The 27,156-nt window shown below is 31.1% G+C and overlaps 1 pseudogene; it reads left to right on the top strand.

Moving 5' to 3' along the window:
* The first annotated feature begins 11,378 nt into the window (after positions 1-11,378).
* Positions 11,379-25,008, top strand: LOC137817610 (serine/threonine-protein kinase ATM-like; annotated as a pseudogene).
* Positions 25,009-27,156: the final 2,148 nt, after the last annotated feature.

The following is a 27,156-nucleotide window of genomic DNA, read 5'->3' as shown; positions in this document are numbered from 1 at the left end:
GATGAAATCAAACGGCTTGTGTGGTGTGAGAGAAATTGAGTGAAAATATTTGTGTGTGTGATGGGTTTTTTCAATAAAATATTTTTAGTTTTTACTTAATTATCACTTATTTTATCTTCATCTACCTGTTGTTTCAAAGGGAGAAAAAGAAATGAATGGTTGGCGTTATTTAACAATTAAATTCTTAACCACATATACACTTAAGAGTTAAAGTTATATCTGAGCATATCTTACAAATTTGTTTATCTCTTTATAGATTATTGTTTGAAACTGGAATGGGAGTGGTAAGTTGAAAGTTTGAACTGATATTCCTGAAGTAGGCGGGTTGGTGTGGGGTGCTAGGGAATAAACCGAAAAGCTTTCATCATAAGGGTGACACCCGAAAGAGGAGCGAGGATTCTATCTTTATCCACTAAGAAGAAGATGAATAACATGTAGGATATAGTTGGCGTGAAGAACACACCCCACTCCACAGGAACTAAAGTACATATGCAGTGTCAGGTGAATAAAGTGTGTGTGTTCCCACGTTACTTGCCTTCACCTCAATTCCTACCTAATTAATTCATTCCTCTCTCTGTTCTTATGGATCTCTTTCTTTTCCCATTGGATCGTCGTTTTCTACCTGCTTTAATCCAAACATGTCCATTATTATTGTTTCAATCATAAGCATGTTATCATTGCTACTCAGTGTTGCTATACACTCTTCTTCTAGGTACTTGTTACTTGTTCTTATTACCTTCTGCTGTAGCAGAGAATAGTGTAAAATGCATGCACTCAATGCCCGTTGGTTGGTAACAGCCCCAAAACAAAAACACTAACTCCAATGTATGGATCAGTAAAATCATAGTTTTCAATTCCTGTACATGGAATTGCGACCATAATACTGCTGTTACATAGTTTTCCACACCCGCAATACTTCATCACAACTACAGTGTGAATCAGATCACATATAGAGCTACAGCAAATGGTGGTGATACTTTGACAATGTAAAGTAAAATACATACATCTACATACTAATTAATTATTATTTTAATTATATTTATTTTATTTTTTAATTAAAAATATTATTATGGTATTATAATTGGGTGTCAAAGTATATGTTATTTACTATTTAAGTGTTAACAAAAACTTTTCCTATAACAAAACTTCAGAACTGCTTTATTTCATTTTTTTTACTCGAATCTTCAGTATCAATGGTAAAAGAAAGTGTACAAAATATCGGAAAATTAAAAGAAACACCTCATGATGATGCACTTTTAAGGTTGTGTAATACACTTTAAGTAATTGTAAACGATATACGAGGGATAAAATTTCTTTTACTTTCGATAATTTTAACAGACTGTAATCACAATATGGTCTCAATCTTAATTTAAAACCATAACTATAATGTTTTTATACAGTAGTGGCTTCTTATTGGTGTTGTAATACATGAGTATATATATGTACTGGTTAATTGGTTTTTTGGGGTTATTTTTTGAAAGTTACACTGATATTTGTAATAGTATTGAAATATCACTAAAATATTTCACACTTTTTCTTTTTTCTGATAAAAAATGTTTAAGTAGAAGGTCTGAGAAAATAGCTGACCTAATTATGAGCGATTAGCCAATGAAAGAGACAATTATAAACGGTAGTGTTTGGAGTAAATGAGAAACAGTATTGTTAATTAGCAGCATGATGCATGGCATGTGCAGAAGCTTAAAGATTTCTGTGCCTATATGATTACAAAGACAATAATGGTGCAGTAGTGTAGCCTCTTGGCTTTTTGCCATGTTATATATGCACATGGTGTGCATATGATATATATGCCTTTGTGCATCAATAGGTATCTTGTAAATTAACAATAAGTATCACCTTTTGAGATAAAAACCCCAAAACTGTGAACATACTTCGTTCTCAAGCTACGTGTTTTTACTTCCTACACCCGAGTTGCTTTCTCGATCTTCTTTTCTTCTTTCTTTCCTTTTCTTAAAGAAACCAAATGAAAGTTCACAAAAGGTCAGGTAAAACCACACAAATTTAAAAGCTCCACATTTTCTCAAAAATATTTAAAGCGGGAATTTTTTTTCATATCTATTCTTTTTTTAATGGAAAAACTTTTAATTTGTTTCTCTTCGAATTAGATACTTATCTTCTTCCAATATATTATATTTTATATTTTTTTTCATTTCCTGTTTTGTTATAAGAGATAATCAATCAATGATATGTGTGGGTGTGGAACGTACAATGTCAACACACTTTTCATACTTTCTTAATTTTCAAATTATCATGAGGTATAAATCTATATGAAAGTGTCACTTATAGATTGTATTTTATGCATGGATAGGAAACGCGGGTCATTCTTTTTTGAGAATAGCAAATAACTTATGTTTTTCAATAAAATTAGAGTGCTGACAAATTTGATAATTTTACCTTAAATTATAACTAAAAAAATATTTTTTTTTCCTGAAATATGGACTCACTTTACAATTTGGAAATTATATTATGTCACATCAAATCTGTAAACTAATGTCTTTTAATGAAAAATTGTTAAAATAACATTTTTTAAAACAATATTGCTCAATATAAAATAATTTTAGAAGTTCCCACGACATCCCTTATTGTATTTGAGAAATGTTGCTAGTAGAATAACTTTTACAAATAAAAAGAGAAAATACTAATAAAAGGAATTATCTAAGTTACTCTAACCAAAAATAGAATTAAGCAATCTCGCTCAAAATTATTAGAGAAATTAATAGTTACACCCAATAATAATAATAAAGTACATTGTAGAAATAGGCCAACACTTTAAATGTGATTTACTTAACTTTATTTTTGTTTGGGGTAAGTTAGACAAGTCTATAAAATAAATATGAATGTAATAAATAATGTGATGAAGAAGAAAAATACTTGTTTTGTTTCTCATACGTATTTTATTTCAAATTTAACCATGTGTGGTGGAAAAGGTAAAGATAAAAAAAATGTTAATGTATTGTATTAGTTGTATGTTATATAGAATTTTAAGAAAATACAATCACTACTCATCTATATATCTATTTGTACAGGCACACATTTAAAATAAGATGTTGTTATCTCTTAAGTAAGACAAATTTTTTTAAAACACTACAAGAAAATTATAGCTCAATATTGGTAAAAAAAAAATGGATGCAAGGGAAAGGTAATAGACACTTAAGTGTTGTGTGTTGTCCTAGGAGTGAACACTAAAATCTTATAAGGTAATTTCATTATTGTCGTCATTTGAAGTGATCCGTCAGTATTTTATTTTATTTTTATAAGCATTCACTTAGAGTGAATTTGACCCAAATTACTTATTTTTTATCCGTCTAACGTGAAATTGGTCGACACTATTTACATCCCTCTTTTAATCTAACACTTGTCTCTAATCGTTAATCCATTTTTCTTGTAATGTCAGTCTAATACATAACTACTAATCTGACTCTTTCGTATCTTAACTCAAATTTTAACCTTGACAACACATTTATTTTTTTTAGTTAATTTCTTACATTATTAAAATATCACCTTTATTAATTATAGATTTTTTAGTATATATATAAGTTTATAACTATTTTTAGTGTAGATATTTTATTTTTGCAATTACATACAACATTTTGATTACTTCTTTTAATAAAAGTTGTTACTTTTATTTTGGCAACAATCTTTTTAGCATCTAAGAAGATGCGGACACACACATATTATATTTCTACTAATATAAATAAAGACAAGGAATGTCTCTCTTGACATGAATCATATTTCATCGACAATGATATAGCATTAAGCTTCTAAACCATATATATAAGAATAGATTTATGTGGTCCGCGTTATGATCTTGGTCAAAAATTGGAACGCTAATACCTCGTTATGGGTGCAGTCACTTTGGTTCTTTAGGTCCACCATGAGAGTTCTTTTGTGTCCATCTCAAAGTTTTCCTTTCATATGTACAGCAATGATGCATGCAAGAGAACAAAATTAAAAGGCCCTTAGAAGACCAATATTATTCATTCCTTGTTATAAAAAGTTTGGCATTATAGCACCACATATAATTCCGGATCCCGCTGCCAATAATTGCAATCAATATATTACGGAGAAGTACATTAATTTCTTGGGTCCAGTGTGAGCTCTAAAGTAAAATACTCTCCACAGTTCAAAGCAAGATCTGTGTCTAGTCCAAATAATTGTCTGGTCCTGGTGTACTCATAGGGAAGCAAAAAACCACTTACACTCTCATTCTTTACATGTTTTTAGTTCTTCCATTTACTTATATTTTTAGATACTGCGTTAAATATTTTTTTACACAAATAACCTAAAATTCAGATAAAGTTATATATTTAGCATAAAAGTGAAATACAAAATAGTTAATGGGTTATTCATAACCAAATTTTATTTACCTTATGAGGAAATTAATCATCAAATATAAAAAAAATAAAAATGAGATCCATGTGGCTATTGATTGGTGTTTCTGTGTTGGAACTTGGCACCCACATAGGTTAACAAACCATGTGAAACTAGGCACCTTACCTAATGTGTAGAGAAAGAAAATTGAGTGCTTACCTAATCGAAGGCACAAACATATAAAATGGATACTAACAAACGTATACACGCATGCGCGACACTGCAACGTTTGACTGCGGCGCGCAACGAAATGGGAAAGAGATCTGAAACAAATTCTTATGGCATTTGATTATTTTTGTACGACCAGAATCTACGAGACGGTGTGAGTGTGGACTATTTTTCTCAGTTTGAACCTTGTGTTCTTCATTGGTTGTCGTTCCATGATTTGTTCTCTGGCTAGCAATAGCTAAGCGAGAATGATTAGTGGTTATGATATTATTATTAAAGAAAATGCAGTCCCTTTGGGGACCCACCTACCCGACCACTTATATCCCTTTAAGATTTCCCTCCAATGGCACAGTCGTTTTCTAGTTAGATATTGTTCTGTCTTCTTCGGTGGGCTTTTGGATTGAAGATTGAATAATAAATTTTATTTTAGTTATCAGTAAAATTGGATGTATCAGATCAACTTTATTTCAAATAAAAAGTTATTAATTTATTTGGATTCACTAAAGATTTAACTAAAATTTTGATTCAATATGATCTATTTAGTTAATAAAAATATATTTTAATACATTTATTAACATTTTGTATATTTAGATATGGATATTCAATTCATTCATAAAAATAGTAATATTTTTAAGAAATTGAAAATATATTTTTTAAGAAAATCAAAATTAAATTTTAAAACAATTTTAAACATATTTTTTTAAAACATTTTTAAAAATGTAAATTTAAATAAAAAAAAATTGGTTGATAAGTTCATATATAATTATATATAAAAAAATTGTATGTAATTACATACAGGTTATTTCTATTCAATGTTCTCACACTGCACCAACTTTTTTTGTACAATCCTTCACAATGAAACAATTTTCATATTGTACTATTATAAATAAAGAATTAAGATAATACAAAGGAAAAAAAAAAAGGAAGGCAAAGGATGAGAAAAAAAATTTCTTTTATTTTTTTTTTCTTACTTATATCAAAGTAAAGAGTCTGAATATATACGAGTAGTATAATCAGTTTAGGTCTAATTAAAGAGACATCATGTAAAAAAAAAGTCAATAAATGTTAGAATAAGAAAAGACAAATTAAAGGCTAGACGTAAGTACAAAAGAAACAATTAAGAATTAGAAAAGACAAAATTAATATTAGTTTCCTTCTAGAAGCCTTGTATCCATATCCTTTGTTACTATATATGAGACCCAACTTGGAACAAATATTCTTGAAAGATTAAGGAATTAAGACTTTGGTATAAATGTCATCAAATTGCTTTGTGGTAGAAATGGGAAGCAAATGTATCAGACTCTTCTTCAATTTGTCCCTAACAATTTGACAATCTATTTTTATGTCATGAAACACTAGATTTGTTGCAATGCATCTTTCTGAGTCATTGTCACAACATAAAAGAGATGGTTGCTCAAAAGGATCTTTGAAATCTAGAAAAAGAAAAGTTAGTCATTGAATTTCACATGTAACTGGTAATTGCCTTGTATTTAACTTCCCAAAAACTCTTTAATATTGTTCCTTACTTCTTTTATTTAAAGGATATGAGGGAATTCTCAAGATACACACTAAAATCAGTCACTGATTGTCTCGAATCACTACAGGTGTCCAAAACACTATCACAAAAGGCTTTTAAATGAGCAAAAGTGTTGGAAGAGAAAAATAAACTAAAACTTGAAGTTCCTTTAATATATCCGAGAATTCTAATTGTTGCATTATATAGTGAGCAATTGTAAGCTTAGCAAGAAATTGAGAAAGTTGTTGCACAAAAAAGGTTATGTCAGGTCGGGTATTAATGAGATACATAAGTCTTCCAATCAATCTTCCATAGGCTTGAACATTTGTGAAAGGAACAATTCAGTAAAAGATAATTTTGCATGATTATCAATTAGAGTGGGTGCAGGTTTGCAGGCTAAAAGACTTGCATCTGTTAACAATTCTAGCTCATATTTCCTTTGTTTCATCATTATCCCTTTCTTACTTCTTGTTATTTCAAGACCAAGAAAATATCTTAAATTCCCAAGATCCTTATCTTGAATGTTTGATTCAAGGCTTGTTTGATTCGCTCAATCTCCTCCTTATTATTTCCTGTCAATATTATATCATCCATATGTTGGGTTTAATAGTGCCAAAGTTCAAGAGGGAGGGTGAATTGACCTTTTAAAACTTTCTCGCAGAAACAGTGTTTAACACAGTTTACAAAAAATAAATCGATTTATGTGAAAATGAACATATTTATTTCAGCACTGTTTTTGTTTGAAAAGCCTTTATACAACAAGGTTAATCACAAGATTATGCAGATAGATTTTCCAGATGCACACACACTGATATTAGAACGAAAACCAATGAAACACAAAACAGCAAACTTCAATTTCAAGCAAGTGATTAAGGTTCAATTGATAGCATGCCAATTAATTGAGTAACCTTTACAATCAACCTGTTCCAGTGACTTTTAACAAACTATGAGTGTTCTTCTTGATATCAAACAGTTTTTCAGAAATTAAGAACAATGCTTCACAGAACAGCAAACTTCAATTTTAAGCAATTGTTTAAGGTTTAATTAATAGCTTTGACAATTTCTTGAGCAACCTATCACAGTCAATCTGTTCTAGTGGCTTTTAACAAATTTTATATGTTCTTATCAGAATCAAACAACTTTTTCAGAAATTAAGAACAGTATGAAACGAGCCCAGAAAAAACAGATTTATTAATGAATGAACAAATTTATTTCTTTGCTGTTTTATCAATTATGCAGACTTAATTGCAGAGATTGAGAGAGAATGAACACAAGGCAGTTATACTGGTTCACTCAACTGAGCTACATCCAGTCTTCACCTAAAACCAAGGTGAAATTCACTAAATCACAGTACAAACAAACACAATTCCCACTGTTCTTGAAACCTACAAGAACTTAGGTACTCTTGCTGAAAAACCTATTTCAGCTCACACACACTCTTCAAGAAAACCTATCAAGAAGAGTGTTCAACCAAACTGTTACAAGAAATGAAAAGTGAAACGACTACACCTGATTGAGGATACAAAGATCTGCCTTAAACCAGTAGGCAAGATTGCTAGAACAGTAGCAGCACCTCACACCAAGCTTTTGGAACCAAACCAAGAACAAACACTTTGTGATTTTCGAAATCTTTGAAGAACAAATGCTAATCCTTTGTAAACTTTTAATTCTCTGCTGTCAAAACTTGTTTTTGCAAATGTATGAACGACGTTTAAACTCAGAAACAAGTTTTCATTTTATAGAAAACCAACTTATAACAGAATTTTGAAAAATAGTTAAAGCTGTTATAAAATGAACAGATTGAAAATAAAATGAACAGATTTATTTTCAAAAGCAGTTAGAGAATTTGTTAAGTGAGGAGACTTAGTCAACCATTCTGGTGCTGAGAGAAAACTGAAAATCGTTTAAGCTTGACATGGCATCAGAGACAAAAAGAATCTATTCATTTACAGATGAACAGATTTATTTTTCAAAACGAAAACAGAAAAGCTTAACTATTTGAAACACAGTCATTTTGAAAGATAGAAGACTTAGTCAAAATACATGATGCACAAAATCTAATTTTCACAAGACTTAGCCAAGGCATCAGTGTAAAAAATGAATCTGTTTATTTAGAAAATAACAAATTTATTTTTATGTAGTAAACGTGTTTTTTTGTAAAACATGTGAAAAACAGTTTAAGAAATCTTATGCTTGTTCTTATCACATGGCCAGTGGTTATGAGGTGAGTTACTCAGCAAAAAGCCCACTCTTAGACAACATCTAAGCACTACCTAAGACACACTTAAAGCAAAGCAAAATACACATGAAATGTACATAAAAGTCTTCATCATGAAATGTACACTCAATCTATGTACACACTTGAAGGGGCAGCAACCATCTTCAACACCATATACACAAATAATGTTGTAAAAGATCATTCAGAAGAACTAATAAACAATGAATGATTATTCATAGATTGAGTATATCCCATAGAAAGCAAAAAGGATGATAGTTTGGCAAACCGCTTTCCGTTGGCTTGCTTAAGGTCATATAAAGGTTTTTTTTAATTTACAAACTTGTCCTGGTTGAATAGAAGTCAATCCAGGAGGAGCAACCATGTATACATCTTCTTTCAACTCTCCATGTAAAAATGCCTTGTTTATGTCTAATTGTTTCAATTCCCAATTATAGATAGAAGCTAGATAAAGAAGCAACCTTATGATGGTCATCTTTGTTACTGGAGAGAAAGTATCAAGATATTTAATGCCTTTTGTTTATGTGTATCCCTTTACTACCAGCCTTGTTTTATACCTTTCAATTGTCCCATTAGCCTTATATTTTATTTTGAATATCTATTTGCAACCTATGAATGACTCGTGATCAAAAATTTTTATCACCTACTGGACACAATTAATTAGACAGTAAACAAAATTTGATCATGAATGTTAGAACTGTTATTTTCATTGCTAGTATTTTGAACCCTTTGATATGGAAAAAACATTTTCATAAAAGACAACATCTCTAGACACAAAAATTTCTTTAGATTGAATATTCAACAGAACACATCCTGTTGTCCCCCTTTTAAAACAAAAAAAAACACATTTTGATGCCCTTTGATCAAATTTTTGTTTGTTTGTTGACAAAGTGTTATCATAGCACAAACATCAAAATACCTTATCAATTAAAATTTGTTGCAGTTTGGTAAAACATTTCATAGGAGAAGAATAATTTAGAATAGGCGTTGGAAGCATGTTTATAATATGCGCAACATGTATCGCAGAGTATGACCAATAAATTTTAGGTAAATGAAATTGTATCTTGAGAGCTCTTGTTATATTTAATATATGATCATGTTTCCTTTCAACTATGCTATTTTTTTTGTGGAGTATTGACACATGAAAATCTTTTTTGTTCTGCAAAATGACAAACATCACAAACAATTGATTTGTTATATTTAACAAAAGAAAATTTAGTCATTATAACATCTATACATTTGTTAGAAACATGTCCTAATTGAAAATGCCAAAGGGTTTGTAGATCACTAGCACTGACATTAACATTATTGATGATATGTCCATATTTGATGGGTTTGATTTGAAGTTTTTGTTAAGATGGGATCCTGAATATATAAAGTCTATCTTGCATATTAGTTGAACCAATTAATTTCAAGGAGTTCTTGTCCTAAATGTGACAACCATTAGAGTCAAAGGTAAGAGCACAAGATAAATTATCAATCAATTTTGCTACTGGAAGAAGATTAAAATTGAAACAAGGAATATACATAACATTGTCTATGACAAGATTTTGAATGAGAAAAATAGTGACTTGATTTCCATTTGGTAATTTGATATAAATAGGATTAATTTGATGATATGAAGTGAAATGAGTTAAGGATGAACAAATGTGATCAGTAGCACCACTATCAATCCAAGAACTGAAGGAAGAAAGAATTTTATTAACAGATTGTGTTGTCACGTTGGAAGGAATAATAAAGACTTGATTAGAAATATTGCCACTAGGCTTGGACCATTGTAAGAGAGCTAACAATGTGTGATATTGCTCAGGAGTAAAACCAATTTATTGAGATTGCACTTTTGTCTTTGAACTAACATGGTAAGGAGAACACAAATTTTGTGAGGGATCAACAACTTCACTAATGAGTAAATGTAGCAACCAGAGCTCTTCAAAGCTCTAATACCATATTATAAATAAAGAAGGAAAAAAAGGAAGACAAAGGATATGAGAAAGATTTTTTCTTCTATTTTCTTTTCTTTGCTTAAATCAAAGTAAAGAGTTTGAATATATACAAGCAATACACTCATTCAAGGTCTAGTGAAATAGATATAATGTAAAATAAAAGCCAATAAATGCTAGAATAAGAAAAGACAAATTAAAGGCTAGACATAAGTACAAAAAAGAAACAAGTAAAAATTAGAAAAGACAAAATTAATATTAGCTTCCTTAAAGAAGCCTTGTATCCATATCCTTTGTTAGCCTCTGCAAGCTGGGGGGACACATATTGATGAGACCCAACTTGAAACAAATATTTTTTAAAGATTGAGGACTTAAGACTTTGGTATAAATGTCATCCAATTGCTCTGTGGTAGAAATGAGAAACAAATGTATGAGACTCTTCAATTTTTCCCTAACAATGTTACAATCTATTCTATGTCATGAAACACTGGATTTGCTGCAATGTATCTTGCTGATTCATTGTCACGATATAAAAAAGATGATTGCTCAAAAGGAACTTTGAAATCTACAATTTTGCTTAAATGATTGATTGAATGATATATTTATCAAGAATTAATTGCTTGAAAAGCTTGAGAGTTAACTTGCTTCCTTTTATTTTTTATAATCTCTACTTTATTTGTTCTGCACAACAATTTCAACCCCATTTTTTTCATTGTTATTTCTAACACTTTTGACTGCAGATAAGTTTTGAATATTGATTTAAATGAATTTAATATTGGATTTGTTGGGAGACAACATAAGATCATCCGATCATAATTGCATAGTTTTAATTTTTAATTTTTAATAAAGTCAATGGAGTAATTTTAATAAAGTCAATGGAGTAATTTTAATAATACAAATTTAGAGAATTTAAAATGTTACATTGTTAAAGGAATTTAATTAATATAATTTAAACTTTATTCTTAACAATTGTAATAATCTATGCCTAAGTGCAGTTAAAAGTCAAGGAATTTAGGATGCATTACAAATCTTCTTGTGTTTCATTTCAACCAATAAAATAAATTTGCAATTAAGCCAAATTTTAGATAGAGGTAATTTTAACCTACAACAAATAAAACCGTTTGAAACGTTAAACCGGTGCTGGTACCGAAACCCTTAATCGATCCATTTCTCTCCTCTAGTTTCAAAACAGTCCACTGAAAGGCGTGACCCTGCAGACTAAAACCCTTTCGTTTTCTTTTCCCGCCACATCTCTCAACGCCTAAAACCCCACTCCTACATTACCCTATCTACTTCCATTCCTCAGACTAGATGTGTAACCGTTGAGCGCGTAGCGATCATGGCGAAAGTCACTTCCAGAGACGTTCAAGAGATTGTGGAAAAACTCTCATCTGATAAAGTCAAAGCTCGCGAAGTCATTTTCCTTTCTCCAACTCTCTACTTTCCTTCGTTTTGTTGCTCTTTAATCGGCGATTTTGAATGGGAAAAGAACCTTCCTGTTAATGTTATGCATGTAGCGAAAAATTGAATTTAGTGTCGATATTATTGTTTTCGATCAAGAAATCTGTCTCGTGAATGGCTAATAGTTGCATTAATTTGAACTAGAGTAGTAGAGAAAGATCGTCTTAGCAAGTAGTTGTTATTGTTATAGCTTTTCTCTTTGAGTTCTACTTCTAAAAAAATTGGAACATTCTGGATAAAGAATGTTCATAACATTTAGCCTGTTTGTCAAGTAGATATTATTACACATTTTTTTATGATTGTGTTGGAATTTATTTATTGGTTTTATGAATTCTCTCTTTTGTGTACGTCCTGAGGACTGTGTTATTCAGTGGTATTGTTTTTGTATGTCAACAGGAAGGGATTAAGTTGTTAAACACTTGGTTAGAAGGAGAAAGGTCATATAACTTCTGTAAATTTATTGGACTGAATACTGCAAAGCTTAGACCAGATGAAATTCCTCACAGTAAGATTTTGTTTTCAAGTTAATTTTACAAGCATTGGTAGATGCAATATTTTCAATATTATCCAAGCCAAGATGTATGGTGTACACTTTTGATTGATTTGTTTATTTTAAATTTTTGTGGTGCAGCTGAAACATGGCCTTTTCTTGTTTCTTTACTTATTAAATCTGCATCAGCGGAAATATCCTCAAGTAAGCGGAGAAATCCAAAAGTGATATATGCGAAGACTCTTAGAATTGTTGTTCAACGTGCAGAGGATGGCAAGTGTTCAGGTCAGTCGGAGGTAGTTTAGTTCTGTAATGCTTGTTCTTTTGTCCGCTTTTGATTGTAAACAAACAATAGAATAAGAAGATTAATTAAAAATTAATTGTGTCCAGTAGGTGATAAAAAATTGTGAAAAGAAAAATAAATGATTTTTAGACACCAATGGTGACCACGAGTGTAAGACATCCCTTTTTTTTGTTAAAATGAGATTGTGAACGTTTTTCTCCTCATTAACTGAATAATTCTTCAGGTTATAATACCCACTTTAGATATTTTTCTTTTCTTTTTTTTCCTGTCTAGTCTTCAATAATATTTAATATTGGCCTGAGTAGGGAATTATTCTTTTCAGTGATACCATTTTAGTATCGTAATGTTTCTTGGAATTTCACTTTTAGAAACTAAAATGATAGGAGGAAATATTGTGTCTATATTTCCTTGATACTCACTCCCTTGAGACCTATCTTTTTAGGGACTAAAGTAAAAACTTTAGACTACATCTTTGAATGTCCTTGTGAACCAAGAATTAAAAAGAGAAGAAAAGAAAGGTTTTTATTGAGTAGAATGAAAAGAACAAGAAATAGGAGAGCACTATCTACCTCGAGGCCTTTCCCTTCACAAAGAGCCAATGCTCAATCTACAAAAGTCACCCCTCCCCCTCTCCTTCTTTCCTATTTATATCTAACACCTCAAGTAACAGACTCCTGAATATTCTAACTAATTTCTCTTCTTTGTGTATCCTAACAATACACTCCTCCAAAAATCAACCTTGTCCTCAAGATGGAATAGTGAAAGCTTGATCCTGTGGCTCATCATTGCGATCTTTATCTACCCTTCTTGTTATGATACTGTCCTATCATAGGTAGGGAACCCACTGACTACTGCATGCAAATTCTGGCCTAGAGGCTTGGGTGGTGGTGGGATGAGCGAGGTTTTTGTATTAAAGTCTCCAAAGGAACAAGAAATAAGGAAAGCACTCTCTCCTTCAAGGGCTTCCCCTTCACAAATAACTAATGCTCAATCTACAAAATGCACCCCCTCCCCCCTTCTTCCCTATTTATATCTAACTAACACCTCAAGTAACAAACTCAAATATCCTAACTAATTTATGTTCTCTGTGTATTTGAACAGTCCTTCAATCCTATTGTTTTAAATTATAATCTAAAAGTAATTCCACAAACATGTGAGGAACTAATAGGCGGAGAAATTGTTTACTAACAAAATTTCAAATAATATTGATTGTGGACATAGTCAAACTTAGGAGGAAGTCCAACAAGTGCAAGAACCATATAAAATTTCCACAGTATTCAAGATGTTTGTCTGCATCAATAGTGAAAGACACGAGGGCTTCAAAGTCAACAACTAAGGATCGAGCTTATCAAGATAGGCTTGTATAGTTTTACAAAAATAAGGTTGAAGACAATGCTGTAAAGACAATGAACGTCATTGGAATAAAGTTTTTTGGATTTGTTCTCGACATCATAACAGGTAGTAAAAATTTGGTATTGGGGTTGCAATTTGCCATGAATGGAGAACCAAAGAACGCTACTCAAAGAGGTATCAATTTGCTTCCATCAGGCTTGATTAGATTTGGGAATATCTATGGCTTGTTTGGTCAAGTGGTTTTAGACCTCAGAGCCACAACGGGAAAATAGCAGCCCAGGAGCTGTTGTTGCATGTGTTGATTGGTTTTTCACATGGAATCAATGGAATAGTGGTAAAAGTCACTGTAGAAGCGGTATTTGAGTGGGAGTTGTTGTAATTCATAGGATACACAAATACAATATTTTTTTTATAGAATAACTTCTATGCAAACAAATACAATTTTCAAGGATTCATTTACATGAAAATTTTAATCAGGGACCTATCAGCTAACACCCTTATCTTTCGGGACCATTTGGGTATTTACTCATTTTTATTACTTGTATGGAAATAACATAATTATTTATCACTTAATAATTGTTTGACACTTTTGAGGCTTTATTTTAATATCTTTTTTTTAATAGCCATCTAAATAACAAGCAAAAATATAGGAACATTAATCTTATATTATACAGTGAATTTTGCTCCTTTTAATTATTTGTTTTTCCTTTTATTTTTAGGAAAAATGTTACCATTGTCATCTGTAGTTAAACTACTTTTTAATCATGTTTGGGATGTCCTGAGCAATGTCCTAAGCTTTCAGTCTGAATATGGCATTATCCTTCGGCATCTATTGTCAGTTAGGGATTATAGTTTCCAGATGAGGAGGCGTGTTTACTGCAGTAAGTTTTCTGTAAACTTAAGGTTTGCATTATCTCCACATCTCATCAACAATACCAGTTTAATTTTCTCACCCTCTTTTTTAATCAAATTGTTTTGTCTCTAGATCTGATGTTTCTGTACATTGAGAAAGTTGAAACCAGCTTGAGTGGAAAAAATATTAGCAATTGTACTTCCAAGGAGGAGGTCTTCCGTTATATCTTGACGCTTCATTCTCTTTTAAAATATCCCCCTGGGGACTACCCTGATAACGTAAGAGAAAACATTGTGAAGGGTTTTGTTAGAATATGTTCATTCATCAGGTATTTCCACTGCACTTCATTATTTTTTTTTTTCTATTATTCTTATCTGCTAGAGTGCAATACCATTTCTTTTTTACTTTTTCAGGGATGAGAGCAAGATAGCACGCAAACTTGTTGAGTGTATAAATACATATTTATTAAATGATGGTCCAAATTTAGGCTTACTGTTGCTTGAAATTCATAATGCCCTGCAACAGTTTGTGTTCCACTGTTGGCTGACAACACATGATCGCGTTCTTAAGGTCTCTTGCAATTGCCTTTTAAAGCAAATAGTAGCTTAAGTTATGAAATGTTTTCAAATTTTTCAAATTGTTCTATTAATGTTTCTGTTGCAGGATTCACTTGTGTTCTATGCAAGGATACAGTTGAGTTTAATGAGAGGTGCTGCTTGATAGATGCTTATTGGTAGAACAGCTTTTGGATGTGATTTGTAAGGATCTTGACCAAGGTAGCATGTCTAGTACTTCAATGCTGCGGTATGTATTTCTAACAAGTTGATGTGCTTTTAGTGTTTGATTGGATATTTTAGTGTTTTACAGAAACATAATAAACTTTATAATGATGTTGTCCATGATGATCTTATTGACCTTTCTACTCAGGGGTGATGGAAATAAAGATGATAAATTAGGAGCTCTGAGTAGCTCACAATGTGGATTGGTGGAACTTGCAGCAGTTCTATTTTATAGGGTAGTTTCTAGAAACTCAGCTGTCAATCCCTAGATTTAGTATTTAAGTTTTTGATTTCAATTCTAGAGAATTTATATATCTTATCTCTGCCACTATGTTGATTGATTCTGACATAATTATTTAATTCCGTAAGAGCAAGAGTAGTCATGGTCTTTCTTATGGTTGCTTTTTTCCTTTATGTTTTTACATGGTTTGCTTGATGAATGTTACTTTTGCTGGTATATTGTGGAGCAGTTTCTAATTGTTTGTTTGAGAGGATTGAATAAAAACAAGGAGGCCAAAATCTTAAGGGTGTGTAGTTTTTTGCAGTGCCCTTGTGTGATTAATTGGAGCAGAATGCTTGCAATAGTATGAGCTCCCTCCCTCTTTGCCACTAGATTTTCCTTGACATTGTATTGTCTTTGTTGATATCTCTGGTTTTCTGCTAATGGTTTTTATAGAAGTTTCTTTCTCTGATATTGTTAGGGATATTTCTCTCTTGTTTTTCACAATTCACTTGTAATCTACTTGTTTCTGTTAGACAGTTATTACTGCCAGAGACAGTTAGCTATAACTGACACATGTCAGTGGTAATCCTCTGACCTTACATAGGACTTATGTTACCGAGGATCATCACCTTTGTATCAATTCAGTTTAGGTCAACAATATCAGAGTTGATTTTGTCTACTCAACTCTTGTCAAATCTGAATAGCTATGTAGATAAGCTGGTCAGCCTTCTTGTATAGCCCTTTATTTTCCTTATTATTTATACTTCTCTTTTGTATTTTATCCTTTCTCAATCTGGTGGGTTGACATAGTGTTTAGTTACTCTGCACTCATACGTTGTAGGGACAATGTATGTAGCGCATAACCCGTATTCAATATCCTACGTGTGAAATCTTGTTGGGTCAGCGACAATTATAGCATTACGAGTGGGATTAATCTTTGGTTAGGTTGGGAGAAACGAGTGGCAGAGCAAAAAAATGGATTGCCTTTTTCTCTCCCTACTCCCTAATTTTACTTAGTGTCATTTGCTTTTGTTGTTGGGATGATCCTTTTAGTTTGGCAGACTTTCTTGCTTGGGCTACTATTAATGTTTTCATTCAATAGAATACAACCATTCTGCCATTTATATAGAGTTTTTTTTATGTGATGTCCAGTAACGTTTATTGGTTGATAAACTGCCATGTACTAATTTTCATTTATTTTCTCCCCTATAAAATTTTCATACCGCTGGCTAATTATTATTCCTCAGGCATGCCTCAATACAACCAGATCTTCATTAAGTGAAAAACGGGTTAAGAGGGAGCCTGCTGCTATGATCCTGAGGGAGGCACTCATGCAAGGCAAATGGCTATGGTAATTTATAACACATTCTGTATTATGCCATGCTAGCACAGACTATTATATTTTTGTTCCTCTCTGTTAAGTACTTTTTTTTTACCTTATCTTTTTTAACTATTTTCTTCCCCTTTTCCTATAATAGTTGTCATTCTATCATAAAAGTCAATCATTTTGGAAAACTTCTATTTTTTAGTTGTTCTTTATACCAGTAAAATTTTGCTTTGGGTTTGGGTCTTCTCCATCTGTTGATCTCTGTCTTCTGTCTACTCGTATGTTCTCCTTAGAATATTTAGCTTTTCTTAACCAGATATATGTTTGATGGCAGAACAACTAATAAACAATATTATACATGTGCGTTATTGGTCTTATAGCATGTACAAGACCATTTTGTACTTTTTTGTGCACTCAATCTTTGATATATAATATATTCATAATATTGGAAGTTTTGTTGTGCTTAGGCCTTGAGCACAGACAATGAATTGATGCACTGACTTGTGTTTTATACTACTATGCTTAGATTGTTTGGAAGCCTGGTGTTCTGATTTGGCTCTCAAATTTATCAGTTTAAACCTTGAACTTATGGTATCATGCAACTTAATTTGTGGGCTTATGGTTTCAAAGAGGTAAAGGATTCCATGTTTTTGCTGAATTACAGAGCTAGCAAGCAAATGAATTGAAAATTAAATTTTAGACCTGGACTTAATCGCCATTTTTTTTGTAAACACTCTTAGTTTAGGTAAAAATTAACCTTTAGTTGCTGCTCCATGAAAAGTTATGCTCTCACTTCCCTCATTTACTATAAATTTTTCAAGTTCTTAACGATGAAATAAATCTGATGTATTAGGATGATGTTATTGTTTGTATTATTATGCATTGATTATTACAATTGCTTTATCTACTTATACCATTTTGTAGAAATGGAATGTAGAGAGAAAAATGACTGGTCATGATGGCATTGTGATGGTTGGTCATAAAATGTGTAAGGAGCAATTATAAGACTTCAGAATGGAAATATATTTTTTTTTCTAAGAGAGCTAATTATCTCTTAGCTGATCCATCATATGTATGATTCTTATATCGGTACAATACAAAAAAGATACGATAATCTACACATAAGTGCTAGATAGGTATACAAGAGAGTTAACCTATTCTAACAAGTCAACCCCTTCACATAAGTTAAGAAATTTTGACATCGCCTTTCAAGTTCGAGCATATAAATTGTATATACCAGCTTGGAAATGTAAATTGATTTTTGAGGTCCTCTTATGGATTTAGTCAAAATATTTGCAAGGTGATTATCGGAGTTGACAAATTTCGTGCAAATTTCCTTGGACAACAACTTCTACTAGCAAATGAAATCATATATATATGTTTGGTTCTTCATGAAATACAGATTGGAAGCAATGTGAATAGCTGTTTGGATGACATAGTAAATGCTCATTTGTTGTATCTTATAAATTTCTGCACTTGAAGGAATTGTTCACAAGTTGTGATGCCATCGACCTACATTGAGCTTCGACACTAATCGAGCAGCCACATTCTGTTTCTTGTCTTTTAAGAAATAATATTGTCTCCATTGAAATCACTATAATGCGAGTCTGTAATAATTCCGTTCAATGAATATCACAATACCCAATTATATAAGTATTCCTTATGTTCATGGAGCATTCTCTGTCTTGGAGCCTATCCGTGGATGCAAATGACAACACTCCAATATTAAGGCAAGAAGGTTGAATAAACCGATTAACCACTCCAACTACAATAGACAAGTTAGGTCTAGTAATAGTTAGGTCATTAAGTTTCCCAACAAGTCTTCAGTATCTCTCTGGGTCTGAGAATGACTCATTATACTCTGCCTTTAATTTCTGATTTGGATTCAATGGACCATCCATAGGTCTACAATCAATCACACTTGTTTCTTTTAGAATATCTACGTCATTTTTCTGTGAAGCAACTATACCTTTTTTTGATTGGGTTGCTTCAATACCCAAAAAATACTTTAGATATCCAAATCTTGGTTTGAAATGATTGCATAGATGCTTCTTGACTTGAGAAATTTTAGTGTCTCCATTCCCTATAATAACCATATCATCAACCCACAATTAGAACACATATTTCTTGAAGAGGTATGACATAAAAGACTGAATGACTTGCTTCACATTTCAGCCCAAAAGTTATACAATGTGGTTGAATTTGCTAAACTAAGAACCAAGACATGTTTAAGATGATAGAGAAATCAATACATTTGACAAACTAACCCATACTCTCTCTAAGCAACAATCCAAGAGGTAATCTATGTAAATTTCCTCATTAAGATTACCTTTAAGATAAACATTTTTGATATCCAACTGGTGGAAGAGCCATTAACGAATGAAGACCATGGCAAGAAAAGTTGAACAACCGATAATTGCGTATAGGAGAAAAGTTGTTACCATAAAGAAGACAATATATTTTTTGTGTGTACCCTTTGAGAACTAGTATTGCTTTAAGGCGGTCAATTTGATGATCTAGTCTAGATTTACAACAAAAACCACGCTTACTGTTGGAGATCTCACATCGACTAGAGATTAGGACATTTCATAGTATTTAAGTGGGTCCAAACCTCACTTTGTAACCGGTTTTATAAGTTGAGTTAGACTTAAAGTGTACTTTTTAATATGGTATCAGAGCCATTTCGAGCTTATCCTAGTGATTTCTTGTTGGGCTTATCAGGTCACCCGCTATTTGGCTGTTATCAGACCACCCATAATATATAACCCACGCATGAGTTGGTAGCTTCAACGTGAGGGGGTGTGTTGAAAATCCCACTTTCACTAGAGATTAGGACATTTCATAGTATATAAGGGGTGACAAATAAATACGTCTTCTTTCACTATCAATCTTGTCAAATGATGTTTTACTGTCATCCTCTGAAAAGTAAATGCTGACTAGATAAGTAAAAGTTTGCCATTAAGCTTTGCTAAAGTAATTATGGAGGATCCAAAAATGGAGTGGAGAAATCTAGAAACAACTATTAGATCATAAAAGAGAGGATAGGGGTAGAAAAGGAAACCTGCAAGGTGTCAGGTTGGTTGTAGTAGTGAAATGAGGTTAAAGGGTTGGAACAAAGACAATCCAATGTTTGTGGAAGGATAGGTATTTATTACAAATTACCATAAATAAAAATGTAATGTTTAGTAGAAATTGAATTGTTTTTTCACATTACTCTTTCTTAGTGTTTAAGTTATTAGCTTTTTAAACAATTTTGGGTTTACTCCATTTGTGTCATTTTATTGATCTTTATTATATTTGATCTTATTCTAGAATGTATTTTCCCCAGTAAAGTCCTTGATGGTATCGTTAGGCAGAAATCAATTTTGTTGTGACGTATTCTATTAATAGAAATTATTCTTTTTTTTTTGAGATTTAAGTAGCATTGTTGTGGTAAAATCTGATGAAGGATCTATGGTGTAGGAATGCTGCATTTTGTTGCCTGACTCGCAACTTCCATACCCGCATTTGCAAAGATCTGTTTCTCTACTGGTTTGAAGGCATATGTATGAGCTTTGAAAGGTAATTTTAGGAGTGAGAGGGTTAACAAAGGAACATTACCATGCTCATTTGTGTCAAGTTGGCTCCATTCATAGCTTTCTTATAAAATATTGTTGGTTTTCAGCAAAAACACTGCATAGAAAGATTGGAGCTGAAATTATGATTCCTAATTCTTTTGCCTTCTTTTATCTTTTGATGGTGTTTAAAAGTTCAACTTTTGTCATGCCATTTACATTTTTACTCATGCTCTTTGCTTCTTGGTCTATTTTTTTCATTGCAACAACTTTCTTGAGGATTTCATTTCTTATATCTGTATCTTCACTCTACTTTAATGAGTTCTTTGCTTATAATTTTTTTATTCATGTATTTCTCTCTCTGGCCCTCTCTGCACTGTGTTTTTAATATAGTCAAGTTACTCTTTTTCTCTCAAATAAAATTGTTAACATTATCTGTGGAAATATTGTGCATGCTTGGAGAGACAGTTAGAACTAATGGTAATGATTTTATGGTTGGATTGTGGACTTTCTTAAATCCCAGTTACATTTCTCATGATTTTAATCGATATTAATCTTTGTCAGAAGAATGTTAATGATAAATATTATTAACAAAGTGGAGATAATATTGCAGATCATGAATTCCTCAAATGTTGATCGTATCTATGATGGATTGTTGTGGACTCTGAGGTATTACACCCTGTTCTCTTTGTACGGTTTTATTTTCTCTTGTTATGCTTGTGAATAAGACAGAGCAGTGCTCGTTCATTTCATATTCTCATTATAGGACTCCAATTCATCTTCCCATATTATTACATCATCTTGGTATATTTGAGTTGGTATTGTGAATTTCAACTTATGTATGTTCTGTTGAATTTAAAGGAGTTTGCTGGAACTTTCTTCTGTTCTGTTGCTTCCAAATTCAAGGATGGAGTTATCTGCAGTGTCGTCTTCTGGCTTTAAAGAGGTCTCTCTCTCCCATACACCTTTTCACAGTCCTTTGATATCTCACAAATGCTTCCAAATTTTAATGCTAAACATAAAAGTGTTCATCGTGGAGATGAACATGTGAAAACGGTATTGGGTTGTAGAAGATACTATCTTATTCTCTTCACCCATAGTTATTTCCTTCTTGTATTGAATTTATCTAGGATAAACAAAATCTCTATTTTAGTTGGCTATTTAATGATCTTGGTTAAGACTAGTGAATGGATTATAGTAATTTGTAAAAAATTGTTGGATATTTGTAAATAAGAAAACTTGTAATTTGGATATATTTTAGATATCCTTTGTGTTTTTCCTTAATTTTCTTTCATTATAATTAAGATTGAATTTTTGTAGTTCCTTTTTACGTGGTATCAAAAGATCATGGTTCATTATCTCTTGTTCCTTTCCTCGTATGAGGATGTTTGGGAGCTTTCTTGGTGATGTCTCACCGATGCCAATCCTTGACTATCGTTGCACAACTCCAGCTACCCTATGTCACCAACCACTCTCTTATAAGCCATTGCATGTGTCCCCATGCGCCCTTAGTTTTGGCATGTGCTGTTCGCATGTGCACACTAAAACCATGCATGGATACTTTTCAGTGACACACTTTTCAATGGTGTCTTTCTGGCCATCCCCTTCCTTTGGTGAACCTACATAACCTTCTACTTGCTTGTTTGGTCAACTTTTTTGATGGCCTACAGATTTTTCTTTGGAACTCGTTTCCAGTATGACATTTATGGATGGTCATGTCTTTCTGTATGATAAATAGGTCTGGTGTGATGGGTTGGCCCGAAAAGTCTATAAACAAGTAGGACTAGGTTGAATTTTTTTTGCCTAGATTAAACTAGGTTATTTTTGGCTTGGCCCATTTAGCTTGCGGCTCATATTAGCTTAGGTTGGCACAACTCGTAGGCTGACCCTTCAAATTTAGTATGGACAAGAGCTGACCCTTCAAGTGTTAGTGTTGTATCCAGTTTGATATGGTTATTATAGGTGTTTTCTTTTATGAGTTGTTCTTTACAGCTCGATTTCTTTTCATTCTCTATACCAAGAAATCCTTGTTTTCCTTGTATATTTTATTAATACAAAAGTTACCTTTTCAGTTTCTTTTTCTCTCTCTTCTCTCTCAACTCTAATAGTCTGGTTTCAAAACATGCATATTCCCTACTAGTCATCCAGTCATTGAATTTTAACAGTTTTGTTGATAAATTGTTTGTTGTAGGGCTACTTTGGACAATTGTTTATCCCTTTTGCTTCCCTGAAATGTGATTTTCATGCTAAAATATGCATTAATTTGGTGAAACTAACTTTTGCAGTTTGTCAAGGGTTGGCAACTATTGTGGAGCACTATTGTGCATGGGTTACCGATTATTAGCAATATAAATGCTCTTGTAAGTTTTTTCTTGACAAACATATCCTTCTAATTTAAATTATAGTTGTTTACGGGTACCTATTTGTCCTTGTAAATGCTTTCTATATAATTTATAATGCATATATGAATGTTCATGAAATAGCACAAAAATCCAAATTAAAGAAATTTGTGATAAGTAATAGGCCAATTTAGTCAATGTTGGTGATCCCACATCGACTAGGGATATGATCAAATTATAACATATTAGTGAGTGCAAACCTCACTTTACGAGCCTGTTTTGTAGGATTGAGTTAGGCTTAAAGTTTGCTGTCTAAGATGGTATCAGAGTCTAGCTTAGCCAAGGTTTGTTGGGCCATCGTGACACCCTCATCGGACCGCTATTAGGCAACCCATAAATATCTAGTTCCATGCTTGTGACCTTCATAAGGTCATACTTTTAAGAAAACTTGATGGATGTTTGTTCAAGTATAAACTTTGTCGTTAGGGCATATCAGACGAAGTTTTGTGAAAAGATGTTAAAGAAGTTTTTAAAACACAATCACTCTCTTGTTCGTGTTTTGACCTGTTTTGACAACAATGATATTGTTGTACCTCTTATTTGGGCTATATAATACATGTACTTTATGAGACATAGAAATAATTATCCTAATTGTATGTGTTTTTGTTGATAATATAGTTTTGATGAAAAAGAGTCAAGGGAAGTAACTTTATCTTTGAGCTTTGAGATAAATTTGGAAGCAAAGTTTTTTTTGTTAAATCGGTGTAAAACATAGTATATACATTGCAATTTAACAAGAGACAGAGGAATACAACTTGGAGTTTAAAATGGGAGAAGATGCCATATCAGGTTTGAAAGTTTAAATATCTATGATCAGTAATTCAAAATGATGGGGAATGTTACACACAAGATACAAGCACAATAATTAAAATGGAGAAGCCAGATAATTGACAAGCTTGAAGGCAAGTTTTGTTGTATTGCTATATGTCCAACTTACTCTGGGGTATTGAGTGCTGCACTTTGAAGCTACAACAAGAGAAAAGGGTGGGAATAACAAAATCTTCATTGTTAAGATGGATGTGAATCCAAACAAGAAAGGACAAGATTTGAAATTACTGTATACCTGGAGATATTGATGCAGTACCAATTGAGGAAAGGATGACAAAATCAGTTAGGGTGATTTGGACATGTACAAAGGTTACTGAATGCACTAATAAGAAGAGTAAATTTGCATGGTTTTGTGGCATGTGGAAAGGGGGAGAAGGAGACCAAGAAGGACATAGGGAAATGTTGTTAAGAGAGATCTCATGGCAAATGATATAAGCAAATTGAATAGTGTTGTCATCTGCTTGGTTTACTTAATTATCTTGTTATTAGTTGTGAGCATTTTTACAATAAAAATTGATAAAATGATTAATGGATAATGCATAGTTAACCTTTTCTTTTCATGGATATTTTATTTTTTATCCTCATCACTATTTTAATGTGAAAAATTATAAATTGTTTATGGCAAAGAAATTGCGTGTGTAGAATGGATAAGAGAAGGTAGGGTTCTTCTACAAACCATTTGAGCTAAAATTGAATATTGTTGTTATACAGTTCAAACTATTTATGGGGTTTTAGGGATAAAGGTTTGGATATTTTCTAAATAAAGAAAAAGATATTATTTTTTCTATTAAATGTGCTATATTGATTTTCTATAAAATAATATACAAAATTACTCGATTTTTATTCTCCAAAATTTATCTATTTTATAAGATTGAATAAACTTAAATATCAAATTAATCATTTTATTTAGTATTGCCATGCTTCCCCCTTGGTTTTTTTTTGTAAGTTTCCATTTTAAATTGACAAGGACACATGATGCAGGTGGATGCTGCTTTGCTGCTGCTTAGTAATATAACCTCAAATGTGAGTTATCTATTTTACAACTCGAGATTACTGTTAATAAATCTTACATCACATGCTTCTATCCAGGATTTTGTGAATACAAGTGTGATACCTCAAGATGTGTGGGATCTTCAGATTTTCAAACGACCAAATTCAATGTAAGTGTCTTTTGTCTAGATTGCATCAATTACAAAATATGGTTTAAGGTTGTTACTGAATAATTGAAAGTACTTTAACAGTCATGAATAACATCAATCATAAGTTATTTCACTCCTCAAAGAACTAGTTGGAGCTCAAGTGATGAATTTTTTCCATGAACGTTTAGAAAACATTCACACTGCTTAGTAATGAAGCTGGAACATTATCCCAAGTAAAATACCTTGAGATTTGTATTTTAGTTCAATGCCAACATCATGTTTGGACCTTCACACTAAAGTTTAAAGTATTAAACCCTGGCTCAAAATCAGAGTTTCTAATTTCTTTTAATCGAAATTTCTAAATATTTAACTGACGATTGATGATTCTTTTTAAATGCAAATATTAAATTAATATTAATATATAATAAATTTAATAGAAGAATATTTATTATAAGTTTTAATATTATTTATTATTATTAATAAAAAATTATTACTATAAGGTAGTTTATATTTATTAATAAATAAATAAATTAGTTTATATATTGATACCTAATTAGCTACTAATTAGTTTATATTCTGAAATTAGTAGATCCTTAAATATCAATTTAGAAACTAGTTTATAAATTTTATTAATAATAAAATTATTTAACGTATCAATATTTTTTTAATCTCTAAAATAGTATCTAATTTAGTAAATAGTAACTAATTATTATTTTTTTCTAAAATAATTTTTATTTAATATTTTTCTTGTAATGTTAGAACTAATTTAATTAAGTTATTCAGATTAAAAATTGTTTATTAAGTTACTAAGATGAAAAAAAATGTTAGTCAAGATATTAGATGAAAACCATGTTAATTAAGTTATCAAGATTAAAAAAGTGTTAACTAAGTTAGCAAGAAAAATGTTAATTTAGCTAATCATATCAAATTCATTTTGAATTATATGCTTTTTAAATTTATTCCTAATATTAACAATAATATTTTTATTCTTTTTTAAGTAATTTCAGTCCTGATTATTTTAATCTTTTGTCATACATTTATTGGCTATAAATGTGGTGATAGAAATAAGATTTTTTTTTCTAATCATTATACAATACAAAGTTATTTTGATATAGAGTTTTTTTTTAATCATCCGAAAATAATAAATAAATAGAAATCACTTCAAGAATAATTTAATCTTTATAGAGACTCCAAACAGTCAAAGTTAAAAAAACTCAAACCTATCTAGAAACTAACAACTAATAACTAATTCAAAAACACTAGGAGAAGCCACCTAAACCAAAAAGCCAACATAGACACCAAACCCATAAAAAAACTAAATCCTTAGACACTCTATTAGACAATTTAGTTTATTTTACATCCAATTATTACAATAAAAAAAAATTGGCTATTTTTAGTCGTACTTACATACATTTAAATATAATATCAGGGTAGATTTGACTCTAATAAGATATTCCTAACAATTATAAAAATTCACTACAAAAAAATCACTATTATCTATGGATTTTTACCCACGGATCTGAGTCCGTAGGTAAATTCAGCATTATATACGGATATTACCTACGAACAACATTACCTACGGACATTATCCACATATTCTTAATCCGTAGGTAAATTCAGCATTACCTACCAACTATTACCCACGAATTTTGAATCCGTAGGTAAATTCAACATTACCTACCAACTATTACCTACGGATCTTATTACCTACTAACTTTTATCTACGGATCTCTATTACCTACCAACTATTACTCACGAATCTCTATTACCTATGATAACTGATCTCTATTACCTACCAACTATTATCATAATAATTATATACATAATATTAAAAATATTAATATAATATAAAAAATTATAAAATCATAATTCATATTCATAAATAATAATAATCATAACTAATTTATACATATTATTAATATTAATATAATAATTTAAATAATATAATTAGTATTATATTAATAATATAAATAATAATAATAATAATAATAATAATAGTATTAATGAAATTAGTAATATAACAAAATTAATAATATCAGTAATAATATAAATACTATTAATAAAATATATATAAATTAACATTATTTATAATATTAATAATATTAACACTATTTATAATATTTATTAATATTAGTAAATATTTAAAATATTAATAAATATTTATAATATTAATCGTATTAAATAATATTAATAATAT

This window comes from Phaseolus vulgaris, unplaced genomic scaffold, assembly GCF_000499845.2.
Source record: "Phaseolus vulgaris cultivar G19833 unplaced genomic scaffold, P. vulgaris v2.0 scaffold_289, whole genome shotgun sequence".
In the NCBI taxonomy this organism is placed as follows: Eukaryota; Viridiplantae; Streptophyta; class Magnoliopsida; order Fabales; family Fabaceae; genus Phaseolus; species Phaseolus vulgaris.
Note: the sequence above shows the minus strand (reverse complement) of the source record. Positions and strands in the feature narration are given on the sequence as shown.